At 42.9% G+C, this 17,098-nt stretch overlaps 1 pseudogene; it reads left to right on the top strand.

Annotated features, from left to right (window-relative positions):
* Positions 1-640: 640 nt before the first annotated feature.
* On the top strand, positions 641-13,711 carry LOC142210024 (STING ER exit protein-like; annotated as a pseudogene).
* Positions 13,712-17,098: the final 3,387 nt, after the last annotated feature.

Raw genomic sequence — 17,098 nt, 5'->3', positions numbered from 1 at the left:
GTTTGGTGATCAACAATGCCTTTTCCAGCATGATGGAGCACCTTGCCATAAAGCAAAGGTGATAACTAAATGGCTCAGGGAACAAAACATAGAGATTTGGGGTCCATGGCCTGGAAACTTCCCAGATCTTAATCCCATTGAGAACTTGTGGTCAATCATCAAGAGACGGGTGGACAAACAAAAACCTACAAATTCTGACAAAATGCAAGCATTGATTGTGCAAGAATGGACTGCTATTAGTCAGGATTTGGTCCAGAAGTTGATTGAGAGCATGCCAGGGAGAATTGCAGAGGTCCTGAAGAAGAAGGGTCAACACTGCAAATATTGACTTGCTGCATTAACTCATTCTAACTGTCAATATAAGCTTTTGTTACTCATAATATGATTGCAATTATATTTCTGTATGTGATAAAAACATCTGACAAACACACATAAAAACCAGAGGGCAGCAGATCATGTGAAAATATAAGATTTGTGTCATTCTCAAAACTTTTGGCCATGACTGTATAAAGAGGTAGTTCTAAACTTCAAGAATGCACTCAGGGGCGTGGCTGAGACACTGATGGAGTAGGATGCATGTGAGCCAAGCTCCTACTCCACCTGCCTGCTTTAGGGACCGACCACTTCACTCACCCGCTCCATGGGGAGGAAGACTGCCCAACCTGCCTCTCCTGCTCCTGCTGTTGGCCGCTCCAGGCAACCCACGCTGACCGAGTATCTGTGCTCCAGGCCCTCCACTACCTGGCCTCCCATGAAGTGGCTGCCATCTTGCCTGATACAGCCGCTGTCCCGTCCCCCTCCGCTGCTGCCTACCACCTTTGACAGCGCCGCCGTTGCAGGTACTGTGCTTGGGGGACGCGGGCTCTGCTCCATTTTCTGCCCCTCCCCCGCTCCCCCAGCATGTCTCCTCCAACTTAAGGGCTAGTTAACACGTAAAAACCTCCTGGCTTATTTTGGTCCTAAAAAAAAACCTCTTCCTAACTCGGAAGCATTTTTTTAACCTTGAGGTGTTTTTTTGAGCTTTTCCTGGAGCAAAAACACTGCTGGTAAAAACTGCTTCAGAAAACGCCAGGTAGTTTTCCCCTCCCCTAAAATGAATGGACTGTAAAAAAAAAAAAAAAAAAAAAAAAAAAAGCTAGGTGTTTTTCGCCTCCCATTCACTTCTATTGTTTTCCTCAGGCGGAATCCGCCTGAAGAAAGGTCATGTCGCTTTTTTCTGCTAGCAGAAAAAAAAAAGCTAGCAGTCTCCATAGGGCTAGTTCACATGGGGGCAAGGAGGCGGATTTTGACAGCGGATTTTGTCTCAAATTCCGCCTCCATACAATGGTGGTCTATGGAGACCACTAGCGTTCTTTTTTCCGCTAGCGGCAAGTCGTCACTAGCGGAAAAAAGAAGCGAGCCGCCCTTTCTTCAGGCAGATTCCGCAGCTCGCTGAGGCAGCAACCTCTGGTATCGGCCCATTCATTTGAGCCGACTCCGGAGGGGGAAGCCGCGACTGCGATGGTCATGGTAGGCGGGTTTTGACCCAAGAGTGACGCGGCTCCCCGCGTCACTCTGTGCCAAAATCCGGCCCACTGCTCCCCGTGTGAACGAGCCCTTAGACCACCATTGTGTGGAGGCAGATTTTGAGGCCAAATCTGCTTTCAAAATCTGCCTCATTGCCCCCGTGTGAACTAGCAAACCTGACATCATAGGCCTGTGAAAGGAGGTAGAACTTGCCTAAAAGCTGATCAGCAGGGGTTCTGGGTGTCAGATTTCCATCAATCTGATATTTATGTCCAATCCTAAGTACAGGCCATCAGTGTTAAAATACCCCCCAAACCCCTTTAGGCTGAGGCCCCATGTTACGAAAACGCAGTTTGTTTGGTTTTTTGAGCTAAAGCCCGGAATGGATTTAGCAGAAGGGAGAAGTATAAGAACTTCCTATATATTTCCCATTCCTTTTGTAGCCATTCTTGGCTTTGGCTTAAAAATCCGCAGCAAAATCTGCAACAACAAAAAAGCTGCATTTCCACAACACGGGGGCCTTAGCCTTAAGCAGCCATTATAGGCTAGAGAGAATGGGTAGAGTGTACTTGCTAATCTAAGACGTTGCGTTATAAACTGCCTTCCGCTTCTGTAACCTGAGGATGATGGATTAGTAAATAGAAAATTGACTTGTCTTACATATCTCACACTTGTGTTAACTAAAATTGATTCAGTTTTTTCACATACTAAAAGTCAGGGCTGAATGTGGTATAAGGTGAAGGGCCGACCCTAAGGACTGTACTGTAAATATGATATAATGGTGGTATTATTTGGAGACTGTATCTTGGTATTATTCAAGCATTGCTTTTTATTGATATAAACATATAATAAATTGAGAGAAACATGGGAACCTCTTGGTAGCCCCATTGGGCACCTGCACATGATGTAAATGTATGTACCGGTCTTCATAGAAGACTATGGAGAGGGGTGTAAATATTTTATATAAATGTATTAGACATTTTGATATAGTTGAGCATGCGCCACCACTCTCCGATGACTGACAGCTAGACTCCTGCACGACAGAGGAATATGTTTAGAAGACATTCTCCTTTTCTAGTATGGTAGTGCACCTCTTTAAATGAAGGTGCGTTCCCAATTTTGACTGATGTAGGTGGATAACAGACCCAATGTCAAGATGGAAAAGTAAACTTGCTTAACCCTTGTTAAATATTATATTTACAATATTCTCTAGCATACCTGGGGTTTAACACTCTACTGACATCATATTTGCTATATTCTGGGAACATGGGTGCGGTTAGAGTACACCATAGTAGAAATCTCCTTAAATAGCTGTAAGATGGAAGGTAACACCCACTCTCATGAACATAAATGAGTGACAGACACACACGTCGGGGTTGTTATCCATGGTGGTCATCCATGAGGGAAATCAATGGGGAATCTATGGCAGGTCTGTCTGCTATCCCTCTCTGTCATCCTGGACAAGATGTTGTGAATATCCCAGATGACCAGACCAGATGATCAAGCATGAACCAAGCTGTAACTACAAGATATCCAGATGAAGAAACCTAACTTATCTGAAGATATAAGCTATTGACAATTGACTGATATTTTTGTTATTTGGACATTTTCCCTGTTCCTGTGATTTCCTTCAAGATATTAATAAACTTCTACACTGATTTATAACAAGCTGACTCCTCCCATCGTGATAAGGCCTACAACACGTGGTACAAGTCTCACCAGCAAATACAAGATATTTAACAACCCTACTTATAAGAACTTTCCACCAAGCAACCATACCATGGTTTTCTTTAAGACCGCTTTGGTAAATGACAGCGCTCCTATATTCCGAGTATAACTGAACCCGGAGTAATCCTCTTCCTGTGTTCAGGGTTTCGGGGCCGGGGAGCACCAACTGATGTCTCCTGTAAAATAATATAAAGCAGATCAGCTTCGCTCTCTCTAGCTTTACGCTGTGCTGTAGACCTCACTCCGGCAGCCGTGTGCCTCGGAGAAATCCCATATTCTATTTTAAGACCATTCGATGCGGGAATATATGGTGTTTCTGACTTATTTAGAATCCCCTATGCTCCAGTGGAAAGAGAAAGAGGTCTTGGGAAGGAAAAAGGACAATAGTAGTAATCAGAGATGAGCGAACACTATTTGGAACAGCTGTTTCGAATAGCACACTCCCATAGAAATGAATGGAAGCTGCCGGCATGCAGACTTTGCCGGCGGCCGGTTGCTTAACCCCCCGCGTGCTGTTTTGAATAGTGTTCGCTCATCTCTAGTAGTAATGTGATGTGTGTCAAGTCTGTCGTTTCTAGAAGGGACAATATAATTGGGATTTATGGACCACAGGAATAAGGGGTTAATGTTGTGGTCCCTGTACCATTAGCCTGTCCCTTATCATTACTATTTGACAATACTTCGGCTCTTGAGCACAGCGCCATCTGCTGGAGCAGGTTGTCACACTCTAGGCCTGACCAGGATATAGTGATATGTGTCCAGCTTGCACCAAACAAGAGGAAGATGAGACTCCACGGACTGTTATCTGTTTTCTGACTCCCAAATAGATTTTTCATGCTGAGGACCTATCCATCGGAGGCTGCCAGAATAGTCTGTGCTGGGTCTTTGTATCAGACCCCCATGGAACACCTACTGATGACCTATCCCATGAAAAGGTCCTCAGAATTAAAAATTCCATTTGAGGCCAGAAAATCTATTTAAGGGTAAGTTCACACTGAGATTTTTGGTCTGGATTTTGAGGCCGTATCCGCCTCAAAATCCTGACCAAAAAGACGGCTCATTCTTCAGGCTCTTTCGCCTTGCGATTCGGCCTGAAGACACTCCCTCCTCCCATCTAGGTCCATTCATTGGGCCTAATCCGGCGTGGAGCACGCGACTGGATGCCGATGCATTGCACCGCCATTCAGTCTCGGCTACTCGCTTTTTGGACCAGAACGCGAGGTGGCCTCCGCCCCAGGTTCCGGTCCAAAAAAACCCGTCTAAACTTACCCTAAGAGGCTCCTGGAAGTAGAGGTTGGCAAGAGATTCAGAAACCTTTAGAAGAGGGGCGGCAGGGGATTGCTTTTACCCATAATGAGCCTTATTGTCAGATATTCCCTTTGGTTAGGAAGGATTTCTTTTCCTATAACAATTGGCATGAGGTTTTGCTTTCCGCTGGAACAACATGGTAGGATTACAGGTTGAACTGGGCATTTTAATCTTATTAAATCAAGTAATTTGCCATTGTTAAACTGTTCATTGGAGTCTTTGTCCTTTCACTGCAAACTGTGGTCAGGAATTTCTTCACTAGTCAATAGTAGAACTAGGAAGAGCTGGAGAAGCAGAGTACAGACTATCAGCAATCCACTGTATCCTGCAGATATTATTGTGCGGCTCTGGGGATCAGCTTGTATTATTTAGTAGTAAAGCTTGTCCCATGCAGGAAATACACTGAAAGTTTCATAGTTTACCTGCATAGTTTTTTTGTTGTTGTCTTTTTCCCACCGATTTTCAAAGTAATTCAGGAATCTTTAGCTTTTTCTTCTCCTCTTTGTACTTCACTACAGTATATGTCATTGTCCTCCTCTCCAGGTGCAGTCTTCCTTTATTCTACCAGCACCAGAAGAAGAATGCCCCCGCAACTTTCATCTTCAATGGAGCATAGGTCAAGTTTGGACAAGGTTTTGGCAAAACAAACATCTACACCCAAAAACCTGATCCACCTAAGAAGGTACAATATATACTCGAGTATAAGCTGACCCGAATATAAGCCAAGGCCCCTAATTTTACCACAAAAAACTGGGAAAACTTTATTGACTCGAGTATAAGCCGAGGGGGGGGGGGAACCACCATTGCAGATAAAAAGTCTGGTCATGTGCATTACAGCTTAGTAACTCCATGGGGATCATAGTAATAGCAGTTAACCCCATCATGTCCCTCACATTAACCCCCTGTGTGCCTCACATAAGAGTTACTGATATGTGGGACATATGGAGGTAATAATTAGGTATCTTCATAATTAAGTTCCTTCATTAGTGCCCTCATGTGTCTCACATATTAGTAACCCTTATATGGGGCACGCAGAGGTTAACCGGTTAAGGACCAGGCCCAGAAGTACATTAAGGACCGGGCCTCTTTTTTCAAAACTGACATGTGTCACTTTAAATGGCAATAACTTTGAGACGCTTTAACTTACACAAGTGATTTTGAGATTGTTTTTTCGTAACACATTATACTTCATGTTAGTGGTAAACACTAATCAATATTTTTGTATTTATTTATAAAAAAAACTAGCAAATTTGATGGAAATTTGGAAAAAATTGCAATTTTCAAAATGTGAAATTCTCTGCTTTTCAGGTAGATAGTCATACCATCCAAATACATGAATAAATATTATCTCCCATATCTCTGCTTTATATCGGCATCATCTTTTGATTGTCTTTTAATTAATTTTGGATGTTACAAGGCTTACAAGTGTAACAGCGATTTTCCAGATTTACAAGAAAATTCCTCAAACTAATTTTTTAGGGAACACTTCAGTTCTGAAAGGAATTATAAAGGCCTATATAATAGAAACCCCCATAAATCACCCCATTTTCAAAACTACACCCCTCAAATTATTCAAAACAGCATTTGGGATGTTTGTTAGCCCTTTAAGCATTTCATAAGAATAAAAATAATATGGAGGTCAAATTTAGACATTTCATTTTTTTTTCACTAATACATTCATTTAGACCTAAAATTAACACATTCACAAAGGGTTAAAGGAGAAAATGCATCTCAGATTTTGTTATGCAATTTCTCCCGTACACATAAATACCCCACATGTGGGTGTAAACTGATTTTTGGGTACACAGCAGTGCACGAAAGGGAAGGAGCGACACTGGGTGTTTGAACAGCATATTTTGCTGGAATAATTTTCAGGCACCATGTCGCATTTGCAGAGCCCTTAGCGTACCAAAACAATGGAAACCCCCCAAAAGTGACCCCATTTTAGAATCTACACCCCTCACGGAATTCATCAAGGGGTATAGTCAGTATTTAGACCGTACAGTTGTTTCACAGATTTTACTAACATTGGAATGTGTAAAAGAAAAATTACTAAAATGTCACTTTATCCCCAAAGTTTTCATTTTCACAAGGGGTTAAAGGAGTAAAAGCCCCCCAAAGTTTGTTAAACAATTTATCCTGAACACGGCAATACCCCATATGTGGCCATATTCTGCTGTATGGGAACATGGCGGGGCTCAGAATGGAAAGAGCGCTATTTGGCTTTTGGATGGCAGATTTTGCTGGAATAATTTTTAGGTGCCATGTCGCATTAGCAGAGCCCCTAGAGAACCAATACAGTGGAAACCCCCTAAAAGTGACCCCATTTTGGAAACTACACCCCCCACAGAACATATCAAAGGGTAGAGTGAGCATTTTGACCCTACAGCTGTTTCACAGATTTTATTAACATTGGGACATGAAAATGAAAATTTACTTTTTTTCCAACAAACTGTCAATTTAGCCCCAAATTTTTCATTTTCACAAGAGGATAAAGGAAAAAAAGCTCCCTAAAGTTCGTTACACAAATTCTCCTGAACACAGAAATGCCCCATATGTGGCCATAATCTACTGTATGGGAACATGGCGGGGCTCAGAATGGAAAGAGCTCTATTTGGCTTTTGGATGGCAGATTTTGCTGGAATAATTTTTAGGTGCCATGTCGCATTAGCAGAACCCCTAGAGAACCAATACAGTGGAAACCCCCTAAAAGTGACCCCATTTTGGAAACTACACCCCCCACAGAACATATCAAAGGGTAGAGTGAGCATTTTGACCCTACAGCTGTTTCACAGATTTTATTAACATTGGGACATGAAAATGAAAATTTACTTTTTTTCCAACAAACTGTCAATTTAGCCCCAAATTTTTCATTTTCACAAGAGGATAAAGGAAAAAAAGCTCCCTAAAGTTCGTTACACAATTTCTCCTGAACACAGAAATGCCCCATATGTGGCCATAATCTACTGTATGGGAACATGGCGGGGCGCAGAATGGAAAGAGCGCTGTTCGGCTTTTGAAGGGCAGATTTTGCTGGAATATTTTTCAGGTGCCATGTCGCATTTGCAGAGCCCCTAGTGTACCAATAAAGTGGAAACCCCCTAAAAGTGACCCCATTTTGGAAACTACACCCCTCATAGAATTTATCTAGGGGTTTGGTAAGCATTTTGGCCTCACAGCTGATTCACAGATTTTATTAACAATGGGACGTAAAAATGAAAAATTACTTTTTTTTCCAATTAATCGTCCATTTAGCGCCATATTTTTAATTTTGCAAGTAGCTGAAGAATTAAAAGCCCCCCAGAGTTTGTTACACAATTTCTTCTTAACACGGCAATACCCCATATGTGGCCATAATCTGCTGTATGGGTATATGGTGGTGCTCAGAATGGAAAGAGCGCTATTTGGCTTTTAGAAAGCAGATGTGGCTGGAATAGTTCTCAGGTGCCATGTCGCATTAGCTGAGCCCCTAAAGTATCAATACAATGGAAACCCCCCATTGTGACCCCATTTTAGAAACTACACAGGTGACAGTAAACTGGAATTCACCAAGAAGTGACCCCATTTTGTAGGGACAATTTTAGGGCCTCTGCAAATGTGACGTGGTGTCCAAAAACAAAGAATATAAATCTGCACTCCAAAAGCACATATCGCTCCTTCACATCTGCGTCCTGCTGGGTACCCAAATAGCAGTGTATGCCCACATGTATGACACTGGTGTACCCCGGATAACGTACTTAATGCCATATGTGGGTATAAATGGCTGTTTGGGCACAGTAAGGCACAGAAGGGAAGGAGCGCTATTTTGGTTTTTGGAGCACAGTTTGGTTTTTGGAAGTCATGCCACTTTTGCAAAGCCCCTGAATTGCCAATAAAGTGGAATCCACAGACATGTCACCCCATTTTGAACACTACCCCACTCATGGGATTTATCAAGTGGTGTAGCGAGCATTTTTCACCCTTGAGGGTTGCATTTATTTAGTTTCCAGAAATGAATCACAGCTGATAATGAGAAGTTAAAAATGAAATTTTTCCAGAGATTTGCCATTTTAGTGCCCGATATGTTGTGCCCAACTTATGTCAGCAGAGACACTCCAAAAACTGGTAAGCGGGTATCCCGGGCACAACAGCTTTCAGAGCGTTCATCTCTGATACAAGGCGGGCACAACATATTGCGCACTGAAATGACGGATTCCTGGAAAAATTGTCATTTTCACCTCTCACAATCATCTGCATATTCATTTATGGATAATAAGTTATAGCAACACTTGGGGGTTAAAAATGCTCTCTGTACCCCTGGAGAAATCCTTCAGGGGTGTAGTTTCCAAAATAAGGTCACATATCAGGGGATTCCACTTTACTGGCGTTTCAGCTCTACAAAAGTGTCATGGCATCCAAAAACCAAACCGTCTGCGCTCCAAAAACCCAATAACCCTTCTTCCCTTTTGCGTCCAGCTGTGCCCTAATATCAGTTTATACCACATATGACATTACGTCCGATATAACGGGTACACCAGTGTCATACATGTGTCATACATGTGGCATAAACTGCAGTTTGGGTGCACAGCAGGGCGCAGAAGCGAAGGAGCGCTATGTGGCTTTTGGAGCACAGATTTGGATGTTTGGTATTTGAACGCCATGTCATGTTTGTAGAGCTTGTAAGGTACCAGAAAAGCGGATTCCCCAAAGGAGTGACCCCATTTTGAAAACTGCACCCCTCAAAGAATTTATCAGGGGGTGTAGTGAGTATTAGTATCCCAGACGTGACTGCACAGCGGATGGCGAAGAGGGAATATATAAGCAGTGCGGAGAACATTGCAGACACCAAATTCCCTACTATGTCCCAGTAGCTCCTATGATTGGGGGAGTCACTCTGGGGGTCACTTTGGGGGTCACTTCTGGTGTCTTTTCGCTCATAAGCTGTAAATCTGGGGTATCCCCTGATATCCGCTCGCACAGCTTATATATTCCCTACCTGCCGCAGCCAGTTGTGTTCTAATAATTTGGCGATTTTTGGGGGGTTTTGCCTTGACATTGCTAGATGCTATATTTTCTTTATTTTTCTGGTGACATGGCCATATAAGGGCTTGTTGTTTGCGGGATGAGATGCATTTTGTAATGACACCATCTTTGGGTGCCTACAACTTACTGATTACATTTTATTAACTCTTTCTTGCTGGATAAAAAAAAAAAAAAAATCAATCCTGCATTGAGTTTTACATTTTAAATTTTTCGCCATGCAGCGTACAGTATAAGTGACATGTGTCCTTTATTCTGCGGGTCGGTACGGTTACGGCGATACCTCATTTATGTTATTTTTTTTATGCTATACTAAGTCTGCAGAACAAAAACACATATGGGGACATAAATCAATGTTTTTTGCATTGCCATCTTCTGAGAGGCGTAACATTTTTATTTTTCGGTTGACAGTGTTGGTTGAGGGCTTATTTTTTGCGGGAAAATGTGCGCTTTTTATTGGTACTGTTGTGGGGTGAATATGACTTTTTGATCACTTTTTATAGCATATTTTGTAGGATGAGATGGCAAAAAATCATTATTTCCGGCGAGTTTTTTCCGGGGTTTTTTTCCGACGTTCACCGTGTACATTAAATATTATTTCAGTTTTATTGTACAGGTTGTTACGGATGCGGCGATACCAAATATGCATTGCTTTTTTTCATTTTTAGTGCTTTTTTTTATATAATTCATTTTGTATAGAAAAAAGGGATTTTTGGACTTTAGAACTTTATTACTTTTTTCATACACTTTATTTATTTTTTTTAAACTTTTTTTTTACTTTTTCATGTGTCCTTTTAGGACACTTGAATCAGTTGATGCTTTGATGAAAGCATCAACTGATTCTGCACAATAGCAGACAGGACACGAGCAGGACATGAGCCTGCTCGTGTCCTGTAAGCTGCAGAGGAAGTGAGACACATCGCTCACTTCCTCCACCGCCTGGCAGGATCACCAGGTATGTGGGGGCTCCGGTAGTCTGGGGTCACTGGCCAGACCCCAGACTACCTTGTACTGACATCAGCACCCCCCCGATCTCGCCGCGGGGGGTGCCGATCGGGTTAACCTGTCGGCGGATCCCTTTCGATCGCGCCGTGATGTTTGACGGCGTGATCAAAAGGGTTAACACGTCCAGTAGGACTCAGTTCCGACTGGACGTTATGGAGGAAGGGGTTAGGTGTTAGTAACACCTAACCCCTGTCCCCCCCCCCCCCCCGCACCCCTCCCCCGCCAGAAAGGTACCTAAAGGCCGGACGTATTTCGGCAATAGTCCGGTCTTTAGGTACCAGCACATGAGGCCGTAAATTTACGTACGGCGGTCCTCATGTGGTTAATATGAGGGACATGATAGGGTTAACTGTTATTAATGTGAGGCACATGGAGTTACTGAAACTAAATTAATAACCCCAAATGCCTGACATTAATAGGCAGAGTAACTAAAGGAAGGTCCTGTGTGTGTCACTTTACTGTAGCTTCCTCTCCTCCATAGAACAGACATCTTCCATAAGACACAATAAATCCCGGCCACTCATCTGCAGGGTAGATGATAAATCCTAGTGTGCTAAAGACCTCTGATGACGTCATGACCATGTGATTGGACTGGTGTGGGCGGAGCTACTAGGATTTAGACTCACCCTTATCTGCAAATGTTACATACCAGTGGCTACAGGACCTTTGATGACATCACAGTCACGTGACCTCATAACAAGCCAATCACAGAGCAGTAGCACTAAATGACCTCCCCCTTCCAGGTCCTTCCAGTTTTCTGTGCTCCGTGGACCCTGACTCGTGTATAAGCCAAGGAGAGCTTTTTCAGCATGAATAATGTGCTAAAAAAGTCGGCTTATACTCGAGTATATACAGTATATTATCTTTTTTATTGTGATAGTTAATGTCTTGAGCGACTACTCCTGTTCAGCTGGGGATGAGATGTTATTGTCAGGTCAGGACATGGCCTTCTATAAGGCGCAGAGGATATTAAGTGGACAATGTTCTGTTCCTTCCCCGAGGCACAAAGCTACAACATCGGCCGAGTCCTGCAGTTATACAGAGGTCAAGGACAGTTCCTGTGACGGTCAGACATAATTTTACTTTTTTATGCAAGCTTTACATCAGATTATGTTGTTTTTTTTTTTGTTTGTTTTTTTAACCGCTCTCTTAGGTGATGATGACCAAACGCACTAAAGACATGAGCAAGTTCAGCTCTGTTACTGTCTCCACAATAGATGAAGAGGAGGAGGAGATAGAGGCGGTAGGTGGAACACAACATTTTTAAATGTATTTTTACCAACCTTGACACAATGTCTACCGTATATTTTGATCTATAGTCTCAGTAGTGGTTGCAGATGCTATAAACAGATTATCATGAATACTCGCATAGTTCTGACTTTCACGTCGCCCTCACATTTGGTTCTAATTTAACAGAGAGAAGTGACGGATTCCTATGCCGAGAATGCAAAGGTGATCGAGAAGCAATTGGAGAGGAAAAGAATGAGCAAGAGAAGACTGCAGGAGCTGGTACGTATTGTCTGTGTGTTGTTGGTGTTGATGACCCGCCTATATTCAGCAAATTGTTGCCGTCGATGGTTTGCCTGCTCCGGTATTTCGGCAGCTTTTAAGCTGTCCTGCTGCTGAACTTGTTCCTCACGCTGTGCCTGTGATTATTCCGGCAGCTTGCTGGGACGCCATATAATGAGTGTGCTGATGATCCACCTGCTCTGGCATTTCGGCAGCTGTCAAGCTGGCCTGCTGCTGAACTCGTTCCTTGCACTGTGCCTGTGATTGTTTTGGCATCTCAGCAGCTCGCTGGGAAGCCATATAATGAGCGTGTTGTTGGCGTTGATGAACCACCTGCTCTGGCATTTCGGCAGCTGTCAAGCTGGCCAGCCACTAAACATGTTCCTTGCGCTGTGCCCGTGATTGTTCCGGCATCTCGGCATCTCGCTGGGATGCCGTATAATGAGCGTGTTGTTAGTGCCGATGATCCCCCTCAGCTCCGCTTGAGGAGAACTCTGTGACTTCTGGCTACCTTCATAGCTCTTGTTGTCTTAGCATTTTGAAACAAATTAGATTTTCTTTTTCCCGGCATGTTTAAAAGTAGCAAACTGCTAATTTGGATTAAAGGTGTTTTCCCATCCAGTGTCTCAGCACTGCCTGGAGCAGATCAGATAATATGCAAATGCATGTACACAATGGACTGAGAGTTAGCTGAGTGTTTACATAGAGAGATAACAGCCCTGGCTTTATCAGAACCTGAGATAATCTGCTGCAAGAGCAATGTAATATAGAATGTGAACATAAATTCATAACAATCGCGAAGCCATGTCATTTACTGGGATAAAAAGTAGCCTATGTGTTAATCGAGGTTACAAACTATCTATGTGCCAAATTTCATTCAAATCCATTCAGCCGTTTTTGCGTGATTGAGTAACAAACACACAAGGATTAGTAGGATAGGTTAGGATAAGGATAGGAAGTAGGATTAGTAGGATAGGATAGTAGGATATATATATATATGTATATATATATATATATATATATATATATATATATATATATATATATTGGATTTACAACCTCGTTTGCTTTCTAGTCCACAGAATCGATAGTTAGTGTGAAACCAGCATTAGCAATAAGTTACAACTGGGCTATTATATACTGTTTATTGTGGTTGTGGTCTCCACAAAGCACTTAGCGGCTGCAGTAAAGCCAGATTTAATCTAATCCTTCATATTGGACACTAAACGCTTCCATTGGCCCCTGCCATCCTCTTTATTGGTACCCATGTAGCATGAATATAAGCAGTTGCCGAATCTCAGTCATTTAGCCTATTTACCATGTGCCATCCTGCACCTGAATAGAAATCCCATCGGTCATTAGGACGTATATTGGTTGTAATTGAAGCTGCTGCGAGTATTTCCAGCGCACGTGTGACACGTGTTTCAGCCTTGAAGAGCCACAGGGGCTTTACGAGCACCAGACGTTTGGTTCAAGGTACAATTTCGACTTATTATTCACTGATGTTTTCTTTCCACAGGCTGAATTTGAAGCGAGGAAGGACAAAATGAAGGGAACGCTGATTGACAACCAGTTCAAATAGGAGAGACGCGTCCCTGGAAGTGATTTAGACTTTGCCCGCCATCATATATTGCTTGTGCTATGACAGGTGTGCATGGCAAGTATGGCCACTGTCTACACGTCTCGCTGGAATACGCCAGCCCAGATAGCTGAAGGTCTAATCTGTACAAATAGTAAAATGGACTAGAAAATTCACTCTCTATTTTATTTAATAATTTAATAATAATAATAATAATAATAATAATTTAATTTATTTTTTTGAGGGAGTAAGCATCTACTTGTTTGATCTCTGCACATTGTAAAATTTGTGACCTTTTCACATATTTCTGTACATTTTTTTTTTTTTAATTTTTCCTTTCTGTTCAGCCATTAATATTCACACGGAGGAATTTGCTGCGGATTTCGCGCCCGAATCCGGAGCAGATTCCCCCCGTAATCCGCCTGCCTTTGTTTTCAGTGGGTGGCAGAGATTGCAGCAGGAAGCGGAAAAAAGAAACGTCTTACCGCGGCTGATTTAGTCGCATAGTCCGCAGTTCGAGTCTCCCTGTAGTTTAGGCCCAGTCATCCGGACCTAGTCAGCAGCGGGATGCTGGAACTGAGTACTAATACGCTGCATCTGCATCCCGTTGTGGCTAGAACGTGCCAAACATGCCAGCAGCAGAAAATGAAGAGGAATTCCTCTTCTTTTTCTGCTGTGTGACCATAGCCTTAGTGGTACAGAGGTTTATTAAAGTACTAGTCCAGTGAAAACCCTCACCTGATCATGTTCACCCTCTTCATGTATATTGTACCCAGAGTACAGTCTCTTCTCTGTGCTGATCATGAGGTCAGGCTTACAATATTTACTAGTTAGGCTATGTTCACATGGAGTTTTTTGCAGGCGGATTTTGAAACGGAATCCACCACAAAATTCGCCTTAAAAAAAAAAGGCTCTCATGGATGGGAAACGCTCACTTTTTTTTTTCCCCTCCAAGATGCCCCTTCTTTCCGCGGATCCTGAGGCTAAGATAGCCGCGGTTTCCATGGCGCAAGACTCCCTCCTGATTAGGTTCATTCATTCGGTGCACTGCATTGGCATCCCGTCGCGGCTAGAGTTCACACGCTGGAATTTGGTTTCTGCCATGTGAACATACCCTTAGACTCCATTCCCACGGAGTAACATGCTGCGCATCCAGACACGTATACACGTGTCAGAGTGTGAGTGCTCAAAACAGATCCCGTTCACTTCAATTGGTGCCGGCTTACAGGCGCTACACATTGAAATCAATGGGAGGCTTTTTAACCCATTGATTTCAATGTGTAGCGCGCGTGAGCCGGCACACATTGAAGTGAATGGGATCTGTTTTGAGCGCTCACACTCTGACATGTGTATACGTGTCTGAATGCGCGGCGCGTTACTCCATGGGAACATACCCTTATTGTTACTAGACTTCCAGAGATGGGTTTTTTTACCAATGTTTATTGTTTTAGGCTGAGCTCACATGGAGTTTTTTGGTCAGGAATTTGAGGCGGAATCTGCCTCAAAATCCTCCTCCAGAAAAACACCTCGCCATACAGTCTTCTCTAACCTGCTTTTTTTTTTTCCAATAGCGGAAAGAAGAAGCGACATGTCCATTCTTCAGGCATTTTCCGCCTGAAAAAAATCAATGGGAAGTGGAAAAACTACAAGTGTTTTCTTTTAGGTGTTTTTTGACAAAAAAAACCCCACCTCAACGCCAGGCGGATTTTCTGCCTCCCATTGACTTGAATTGATTTATTTTTTCAGGTGGAAACCGCTTCAAAAAACGCCTCAGGAATTTTCCTGAACGGATTTTTCCTGCCCAAAAACGCTGTGTAAACTCAGCCTTAGGCTCCGTTCCCACGGAGTAACGCGTTGCTAATTTAGACACGTATACACGTGTCAGAGTGTGAGCGCTCAAAACACATCCCATTGATTTCAATGGGTGGAGGCTCACGCGCGATACCCATTGAAATCAATGGGTTACAAAGCCTCCTATTGATTTCAATGTGTATCGCGCATAAGCCGACAACCATTGAAATCAATGGGATCTGTTTTGAAGCACTGCGCTCTGACACTTGTATACGTATCTAAATGAGTGGCGCATTACTCCGTGAGAACGGAGCCTCAGGTTTGGGATCAGGAACTTTTGTTTTTATCTGCATCCGCTTTGAATTAGAATAGGCTGAACTAGATGGACATAATGTTTTGGGGTTTTTTTCTCCGGGGTGTGGAGTTTGAGTTGGAGACATTTAATTTAAAATATAATAATTCATTAGTTTCAATTACACAATATCGATATTTCATTCTATAGGTAGTTGCATATTTTATAGAATTAGATGATCTTTACTGCTTCTTCCTGAATGGTCAGAGTTGGGAGTTACACATTACTATGAAGCATGATGGGTTCCAGCTCATAAGACATTTGCGTTTTTTCCCCCTCGTACATAAGACATACTGATTTGTCACTCTTCAGCTGACATACTGCATCGTGTCCCCTGTCACTCGCCATCCTAATAAGATCTGACAGCTTCCGGTTGCGCAGCAAAGGAAGCAGCTGTCGGTGAGTGGTAAATCGTCATCTGTACCAGATATGTCGCTGCACCCGCAGGGAGGGTGAGGGGCCACATCGCTGGGTGCTGCGAGCTGTCATCTTGCCATAAAATTTAACTCCGGCTGTCACTGTCCTATCCTGTTAGCCACATTTCTATATTTTATAGTTTGTTTTTAGTTTTATAAACATTAAAACTCGTACCCACATAAAGCATTCAGGAAGTCATTACGCCTGTTATTGTAACTTATTGAGTCGTAAACCATGTTCATTTCATTTATAACATATTATTTTGAGAATAATAAATTAGGCCCAATCTTTAATTTTTGCCAGTTTAAATACTTTTTTTTGTAATTTTTTTTTTTTTTTAATTACGCTATGTTCACACTTATAAAGTGGTTAATAGTGAACCACATAGACTTTAAAGGGATCCTATCATTGGATACCCTTTTTTCTGACTAACACTTAGGAATAGCCTTAAGGCTATTATTCTCCTATCTTTAGATGTCTTCTCCGTGCCGCCGTTCGGTGGAAATCCCGGTTTTCTTCGGTATGCAAATGAGTTCTCTCGCAGCACTGGGGGCGGTCCCCAGTGCTCAAACAGCACTGAGGGCGTCCCCAATGCTGCGAGAGAACTCTCCAGTGCCGCCTCCATCTTCTTCAGGAACGCCTTCTCCCTCTGTTGTCTTCCGTCCTGGGGTTCAATCTTCTAGGCCTCAGCAGAGTCGACTGCACATGCCTGGGCCACAAGGAAATGGCTACTTACACAGTAAGGCCTAGAAGATTCAAAACCCAAGACGGAAGAATACACAGGGAGAAGGCGTTCCAGAAGAAGATGGAGTTGGCGCTGGAGAGATCTCTTGCAGCATTGGGGACACCCCCAATGCTGCAAGAGAACTCCTTTGCATACCGAA

The sequence above is a fragment of the Leptodactylus fuscus genome, chromosome 6, assembly GCF_031893055.1.
Source record: "Leptodactylus fuscus isolate aLepFus1 chromosome 6, aLepFus1.hap2, whole genome shotgun sequence".
Classification (NCBI taxonomy): Eukaryota; Metazoa; Chordata; class Amphibia; order Anura; family Leptodactylidae; genus Leptodactylus; species Leptodactylus fuscus.
The sequence above is the reverse complement of the archived record's forward strand: the minus strand, read 5'-3'. Positions and strand labels throughout refer to the sequence as shown.